General features: G+C 47.7%; 1 pseudogene; it reads right to left on the bottom strand.

Moving 5' to 3' along the window:
- Positions 1–5,475: 5,475 nt before the first annotated feature.
- Positions 5,476–6,775, bottom strand: LOC137802323 (uncharacterized; annotated as a pseudogene).
- Positions 6,776–8,874: the final 2,099 nt, after the last annotated feature.

Below are 8,874 nucleotides of genomic sequence, written 5' to 3'. Positions count from 1 at the left end.
TTGTTTTTTATTTTGTCTTTGTCGGCTTCTGAAGCTGTTCTCCCATCCCCAAATAAATACAAAAAAACAAACTCAAAGTTGGATAGTAGTCTTGCTCTTTCCTGTTCTAAGACCTGGTCAAAACATTAGGGTTGCAAATTTCTGTATTTTACTTAAAACGATTGATAATTGATAAGATACCAAACACACATCTTTTTCTCAGTTTAAGTATTATTTGAACAATTCTAGCGTTAGTTATGTGAAACATTAATTGATGAAGCACGAACAATTTGAACGAACAGATTAATAAAACAATAAGGCTCTCGCTCGAAACGGCTGTTCTTGTCTGCCTGTCGTTATTCAACAAAAGGCACCGCCAAACAAAACAATGTCAAATGAGGCGCGGTTTGGGTGGGCCCCAGAAGATTTTCAGATTTTAAATTGGGCCTCGGCATTCTTGAGTTTGGGAACCACTGCTGTACACAATACATACTGTACACAATACATACTGTATATGCAGACTGAATCACAGAAGAACTGTGTAAAAAAAAAAAAAAAGCTCATAACGTTTATTTAGCGCTTAAGAAACTTATGTATGTGTTGAAAGCACTCATATGACAGTCATTAGTACACGAACATCTATATCATTACTGTAGAACACGATGAAGGTGAACTCAAGATAACAATACTTATCCCTGCTTCAACTGATTGAATTTCTGATTATGAATACATACATACTGATCCGCCCATACAAATATTCAAACTCCGAGTTATATGGTAATCTAAACACACATAGGTTACATGAATATACACATAGTTCATGACACATACGTGCATACAGTACATATATCCTCATAAGTATATATTAATTGGTAGACTACTGCCAGCAGGCACATTTAAATCAATATAATCTGATTGATTTGGGTGATGAGGCACTTAAAATTAGCAGAAACATTTTATTTTGTTTGACACATTTACTTGTCTGATATTTTGCACTGACTAGTGTTACGCGGCGTTACGCTGCATTCACAACAGAAAGTGTTGCGAATATTCGCTACGCTTGAATGTGAAGCACCATTAGATTTTGTGGACTTAAATTCATCGTATGTAGTCATGAGCAACTTCTGCTCATACGCAGAGAAAAGAGAGAGTCTTTCTTTGAGTTTATATGTCTTTTTAGAAAGACAACATCATGAATTTGGCGTTCGACTTTTCTCCCTGCTGAAGAGCAGCGGACACGCACAGTTATCCTGTGAACTGACTTCTGGTTAGAATAAACAAGACCGTTTGTGGGAGGGTCCACCTTCGTGGAACCGACATATCCTGTAGTCATTCATCTCGTTAGGTTAAGCTGGATAATAGTACCCCTAGCTACTCCTTGTATTGTGATCGCATAGGAGGGCCACACAGACAGCGCAATATTTTTGAAAGTTTACTTATTTATTTACTTTTACATTCATAACATGTTTTGTCATACTTAACAAAAAAAGGCAACCAGCAGTTTCTATACATTTTTATATTAGTTTTAAAAAATAACTTATTGAAACTGCAACAAACACACAAATGCAATCCTTGAATACATTTGTACTTTATTCTATTTCTTGCCAGACACCTGGCAGTGCTTCTGCTCACACAGCTGAGCCACATTGGCCCTGATCGAGGTCACAGTGGAAACCCTGAGTACAGCTTCATGATGCGCATCACTAAGCCTGGACCTGTACTGTATTTAGTAAAGTTTCTCACACAAATATGTGCTTCCACAGATATGTGGATTAGGTACATACCCAACTGATCACTTTTGTTAGCTCAGTGAAGCATGGAGTCAATTCTTTCATAAATTGTCCAGTCTTGTCTGGTTATCCTTGTGCCTCTTTGAATTTAGCTTTTAGATCACTGCTGCATTGCAAGTCAATAAGTTCCATTTGTAACGTTCTCTGTACAATCATCAGCTGTGGTAATACCCACCAGTCTGTTCCACGGTAAAAACAGATTGCTCAATCACCTCCTGAAATATATCCTTGGCTGTGGTGCGACTGTGCATTGGACACAAACTCAGCAATTCTTCCGTCACTTCGAATTGTTCATTAAAATACCCCTGATGAATATGGCGAGCTAAGCATTGTCGGTTTTGTCTGTGCTTTCGTCAAGCGCCGTGGAGTGTAGTGGCGTTCGGTCGGTGTTTTCATTAAGCCACGAAAGAGCTGCAGACACAGGGAGTTCTCTCGCACGCGCATGACGGTGACCGTTCATTTCCTTTTCTTTGGGTTTCATTCACAGCAGCAAAAAAACGCTAACGAAGTATACAAAAGAATATACGTTCAAAACGATCATATACGATCACACGATCTGTCTAATGCGGCTCTTTCCTTACACCTGCTGCCATCATGACGTCATTATATCACTTGGCTCGTGCGTCCGTCGTTAACAAAAAAAATCTTTCAATATAACTAAAATATAGTTCCTACACAGGTGTGCATGATTCTGAATATTAAAATATAAACACTTTAGAGTTCTGAAATTGATCAAAAACACACTTGTGGCTCTTACACGGAGTATGTAGTGAAACCTGTCTTTTTCACGTAACTGATCGTAGATGTCACTCGACAGCTCGTTAATTCGTTCTGCCACAGTGTTTACTGACAGAGAGATATTGCTGAACAAGCTCTTCTTTTCTGGACACAGAATATCAGATCATGCAACATGCAATCCTTCAGAAACTGAACTTTCCTGCTTTGACAATTAACTCACTCACCACATAAGTTGCCTCAACTGCAGCATTGTTTTCCTTCTTGGCATTATGAGAAAGAGTCGCGAGTCGTTTCTGAAGCCGCGTGGCTCTTTTTTCCTCTCGTCTTCAAGGTACTTCTCATACTGTTCTCCGGGTTTAGTCGAGTAATCTTTGATATTGATATTATATTCCTTTAAAGTTGCATTTACATAAGGTGTGTGTGAGAAAAACGCGTGGGCTGCCTTCACACTTAACTTTGATGTCAAGTAGAGGGCCACAAAATATCAGCTCACCGCGAGTTTGAGACCCATACCCCTGACGTACTGATGGACTTTGAGGCGTGCTCCCGCTAACTCTGTGAGAGTTTAGTTCTGTCCCACTTTCACATCGTCGAGTGTTTGTGGCCTTTTGCCCAAGGCCACAATTCATAGCAATGTGACATTAAACCCCCAGTTACCAATTAAAGCATGTAAACGTAAAAAGGAAACAAAGAGGCACATGAGTGTTCAGCCCGATACATTACATTTCCAACATGTGTCTTTATGTAGTTGTGGTCATGTGAGATGTTGCAGCAAAGTGCTGTCCCATTTGTATTTACACCATGTCCAGGCCTTACAGCCTCTCATGCTCAATCATTTACCAGGTGACCTTAGTAAGTCCCTGAGGGTTCAGGGTTTGAGGCTTAGGGGGGACACTGGGATTGGGCCTGTGTCGGCCAGTTAGCAAAACAACAAGCTAAAAGAGGCTCAAGGCTAAGCTACAGAGTTGGCAGCACCCTTCACATGACGATCCAATAGCATATTGCTTATTGGTGCTTTTCAAAACACATCAGCACAGAGCCAGTTCAATGCAACAAGCATGACGTTATGGGATAGAATGGATTTTATTAGGTTCCGACAGGGTTTTCTCACTCAGGTAAAATGTAATATATATATATATAGATATAGATATAGATATAGATATGTGTATATATATATATGTATACATATATACATATGTATATATACATATGTATATACATATGTATATATAGATATGTATATATATATATATATATGTGTATATATATATATGTATATATATATGTGTATATATATGTATATATATATATAGATGTGTATATATATATGTGTATATATATATATATATATATATATATATATATATATATATATATATATATATATATATATATATATATATATATGCAGCAACCCTGTCTCCTACAAATTACAATCCCCCAGAATACGTATCTTCAATTACGTTGACTAGGAACATATTTTCGCCCTGTATGTCTTTTACGAATTACGAATACGTTGATTATACGTCTGTGATTGACCTACTAAAATATGTGTATAAGTATTTGTAATACATATTATAAATGCGTTGCTTATGCACACATATCGAAAGTTACGAAGGTAACTACGGTTCTATGAATCCTGGATGACCGCCAGAGGCAGTGTTTCACACTGGATACGTTCCATCTTGCGTTTGCGCAGGTCGAGTATTCATAACAACCGAGTCACGTGTGACCTGTTCCGGTATCATCCTGAGATCAGTCCTGCGGAATCTTCTCGCGAACCATTAGATTCCGAGTGACCGAGAACTCTGGCGGTCATTCAGGATTCATAAAACCGTAGTTACTTTCGTAACTTTCGTTCTATTTCATCCCTACTGACCGCCAGAGGCAGTGTTTCACACTGGATGACTCATATCAACAAAGTCACAAGAAAAGTCAAGGGACCCACCTCGTCAGACTCAGGCAGAGGGATCTTGCCGAAGGACCACACCCAGAGGGTGAGGGGTGGCAACGTTAACCCTGTAGTACCTGGTGAATGTGCTTGGTGATGCTCATAAGGCTGCAGCACATATATCCTCCACGGCACACCCCTCAGGGTTGCCCATGACGTGGAGACACTCCTGGTGGAATGGCCCCTTACTCCAGGTCGCAAGACACAGGTTTTTGCTCTGTAAGCCTGTGCGATGTCCTCCACTATCCAGTGGGACAAGCGCTGTTTAGAAAGGGCATAGCCTTTCCTAGGTCCTCCATAACAGACAAAAAGCTGCTCCCACAACCGTATGCCTGCTGTGGCCCTGACATAGACTCTGAGGGCCCGCACCGGGCACAGTAGCTTCGACCTCTCCTCAGGCACTGGGGGGGTCAAACTGTGCCAGCTGGATAGGCTGGTTTAGGTACGAGCGTGTCAGTACCTTCGGAAGAAATGCTGCATTAGGCCATAATGTAACACCCGAGCCATTTGAGTTCCACCTCAGACAGGATTCGTTCACCGACAGGGCGTGTAGCTCGCCTACTCGCTTTGCCGAAGTAATGGCAAGGAGAAAAATTGTCTTTACCGACAGCCATCGCAGCTCTGCGTCTGTCAAGGGCTCAAATGGAGGAGAGCATAGGGTGTCCAGTACCAAGGACAAGTCCCATGGGAGAGCCCTTGGGGTGTTCGGGGGTCGCAGTCGCTGAGCCCCCTTCAAGAAGAGAGACACCAGCTTGTGGCTCCCTATGGGGTCATTGTCGACCTTTGCATGCTGCCACGAAATAGCAGCTACATAGATCTTCAGGGTAGAGGGAGACTGGCCCCTCTCGAGGACGGACTGCAGAAATTCCAGTATGGTCTACATGGGGCACTGTACTGGTTCCTTGTTGTGAACCCCACACCATTCGGAAAACAGCCTCCATCTGCACTCGTATTGTACACGAGTAAATGGCGCCCTGGCATTGAGGACCGTCCTCCTAACTGGTTCTGTGCAGCCGCTCAGCAGCTGGTCGGGCCCTGCAATGGCCATGCCCATAGTTGAAGGCGGCTGGGGTCGGATGCCAGATCCAACCCCGAGCTGCGATGGGAGAACCCTTCTGTCAGGGAGGCGCCATGAGCAGAGGAAACCAAGTCCTGCCGGGCCAAAAGGGAGCTACCAGCACCATCTTGTGGCCCTGCTAAAGAACCCTGAGGAGCGTTGGCCATATCAGGGGAAATGGGGTGAAAGCGTAAAGGAGGCCCTCTGGCCACGTGTGAGCCAGGGCCTCCTGACCTAGGGGACTGGTCTGCTCCATCAAGGAGAACCAGTGGGGGCAGTGGGTCGATATCTCTGAGGCAAAGATATCTACCTCTGCTCTGCCGAAGAGCCCCCAGATGCTGTGCTCAACCTCTGGATGAAGCCGCCACTCCCCCGGTGGGGGCTTGTGATGGGAGAGAAAATCTGCAACCTGATTCCGTTCTCCTGGTAAATAGATTGCCTGGAGGCTGGTTAGGCGAGGGGCTGCCCAAGTCAGGATGACACGGGAGACACGTAGCAGTCTCGCAGACCTAGTGCCCCCCTGATGGTTTATGTGGAAAACGGTCTAGGTGTTGTCCGGTCGACAAGCACATGTCTTCCTCTCAGGTGCGGCAGAAAATGTCTGAGCGCTAGGTGCACCGCCCGTAGCTCCAGGATGTTGATATGCTCCATGCGATCTCGAGCGGACCACTGCCCCTGAGCAGTCCTGTTCTGCCACACTGCAACCCATCCTGAGAGGCAGGCGTCTGTCGTGACGACCTCCCGCTGGGAAGGGACCACGCCCATGGCGACGCCCCCTGACAGGTATGCTCTCTCCCTCCACGGGGATAGAGCAAGGAGGCACTGCTGTGACACCCGTAGTGTTCTGTTCCTGTGGCGCCTGGCTTCGAAGTGGAAACTGTTCAGCCACCTCTGCAAGGGGCGAAGAGACAGCAGGCCCAAGGGAATGACAGCTGAGGCTGCTGTCAATTTTCCCAATAGGTGAAGAAAAAGGATGTAGGGCAACCGCACAATGAGGACATGAAAATAGGCATCCTTCACGTCGACAGACGTGAACCAGTCTCCCGCAGAGACGGCATGAAGGACGTCTGCTGTGCTCAGCATGTGAAATGGTAAGACCTTCAGGAACCTGTTTAAACCCCTCAGATCTAGGACTGGGCGCAGTCCGCCGTTCCTCTTCTTCACAAGAAAGTAGGTTGAGTAAAACCCACCGGGCTGTGACCGGGGGTCTACCACCTCGATAGCACCCTTGGTCAGGAGCACGGCTAACTCCTGGCTCATGGCTATGGATTTTGCCGGGTCGGTGATGGTGGTCACCTTGACCCGGCTAAAGGTTGGGGCCGGCGTCGGAATTGAAGCTTGTACCCCTGGGTTAGGGTGGAAACCACCCACCTAACCACTAGTAGGTGCGGGTTAGGGTGGAAACCACCCAGGGGTCTGGAGCGTGAGCTGTCCAGTAGCTGACATGCTAATAATAAATAACCAACAGCCGACCTGGGGACCTCAGTCCCTAGCCCCCCTACTCCCCTCGCCCCTGGAGGCTCTGGGGGGGGGGGCGGCGGGTGTTACTTCCCCTATTCGGCGCTCGCTAGGAGGGCACATTGGTAGGGTCGCGTTGGACGCGGCCGGCCTCCCAGTGGGGCGTTGAGGCCGCTGCCGGCTGCTAGAGTAAGCAGGGGGCTGCCGATAGCCCCGTATGGCTGACATGGGCCCCGGGGTCTGCAGGGTTCAGGCGTGTCACTGCGAAGGCCAGAAAACTGCTGCCTGGTCTGAACAGCCTGCACAGTTCGCTGCATCGCCTGCAGAGCGGCTGAGCCGAAGAGCTCTCTGGATTCGACCGGGATGGCGCGGAGAGTCCGCCTACATGCCTTTGACATGGGTAACTGCGCCAGCCAGGGTTGACATCATGCGCCCGAGTTCCCTCGACATGAGTGCAAAAGCCTGCAGTGAAACATCACTAAGGCTGGTGACGGTAGCATTAGATGTAGTCTGCTACAGGGAAACTGAGAGGGCAAGCATAAGATGTGAGAGGGAATTGCCAATACGGCCCATGCGTGCTCCCGTGTTGTAAGCCTGGGAGAGCAGGTCATCAGTGAGCCGACATTGGACTTGAGGACACCTGGCGCCTGGCCTCAAGGTCTCCTCCAGGAAGACTATGAGAGACGCAATAGTGGGCTTAACAGGGGGCATGCGCTCAAGGCCACACCCTGCCGCCTCCTGCATGGACGCCAAGAGTTGGCCCTCTGGCGAAAGCCGGGAGTGTGCCCTAGAGTCTCTCCAACAAGTGTGTAGCTCCCTCAGATATTCCTCGGAGGGCGGAACAAAAAAGGTGGCAGGGGCGGGAACGCGCCTGAAGAACACACTAGTAGGTGCGGGTTCTGGCTGCTGTACGTCCAGCTGCAGGCGTGCCAGTGCCATGCGCATGACCGACTCCATGGAGTTATCAACTGGCCCCTCCGAATGGGTTTGGGCTGAGGAATGGGAACCGGGCCTGGAAGAGTTGCAAGGCCGCCCGCCACTGTACTCGGTGAAGAAATTGGCAGACACATCCAGTGAGACAATGTTCTCCTCTGGGACCGGCTCAGCTGGGGCTGGAGCCGCTGCCTCAGTGCCCTCTGTGCCAAGATGAAGGGTCAGGAGAAGAGACTTCCCCTGAGCTAGCTCAGCCGCCAGCCGATCCACCTTAGAAGCCAGCCTGCTGGGTCTAGCTCTCTTGGGGGCAGTTGCCCCTGCGGCCCTCGAGAGCCGGCATTTGCCTTTGGCTTGTTGGGCTGGATCCGGCTGCCCTGACGGGGGGGGGGGGGGTCGCCCTCGCCCATCAGGCGTTCTACCTCGGCCAATCTGGCGGCCCTTACTGCGTACGGCATGATGCCGCAGTTCATGCACGTGGTCCTCTGAGAGACCCTCCCTCAAGTGCTCTAGGCCAAGACAGGAGGGGCAGAGGTCATGGCCGTCTTCAGGCTGAAAGGGAGCCTTACAGGTCCCACAGCCACCGAGGTTGAACATGACCGCTAACCGATGCTCCACCAGTAGCTTCAGCGAGAGCACTCAAGCTAGTGGGAGATCGGTCCTGTGGCAGCAGGTCAGGCACAGTCTGTCTTGGAGAGGGGAGCGAGAGCACTCTCTTCACTAGTCTAGTCGCTGCGTCTCTTGGTTTCCAAGAGGTTGGAATAGAAATTAACGAAGAAAAATGAAAGTGAAACCAAGGTATTTTACACTAGTAAAGCTACTAAACTAATTCTGTTCAGTTTCAAACCGCGAAATTAAATACGTTATCTCACTAACGATGTGTTTCATGTGTGACTCATATCCCTTTATGTTGTTATGGTTTATATGCAGATTATAATGTGATCATAAAAATAGGCAGACAACAGTTGATT

The sequence above is a fragment of the Clinocottus analis genome, unplaced genomic scaffold (assembly GCF_023055335.1).
Source record: "Clinocottus analis isolate CAN_PGR_092001 unplaced genomic scaffold, fCliAna1.0.p SCAF_5, whole genome shotgun sequence".
NCBI classification, from domain to species: Eukaryota; Metazoa; Chordata; class Actinopteri; order Perciformes; family Cottidae; genus Clinocottus; species Clinocottus analis.
Note: the sequence above shows the minus strand (reverse complement) of the source record. Positions and strands in the feature narration are given on the sequence as shown.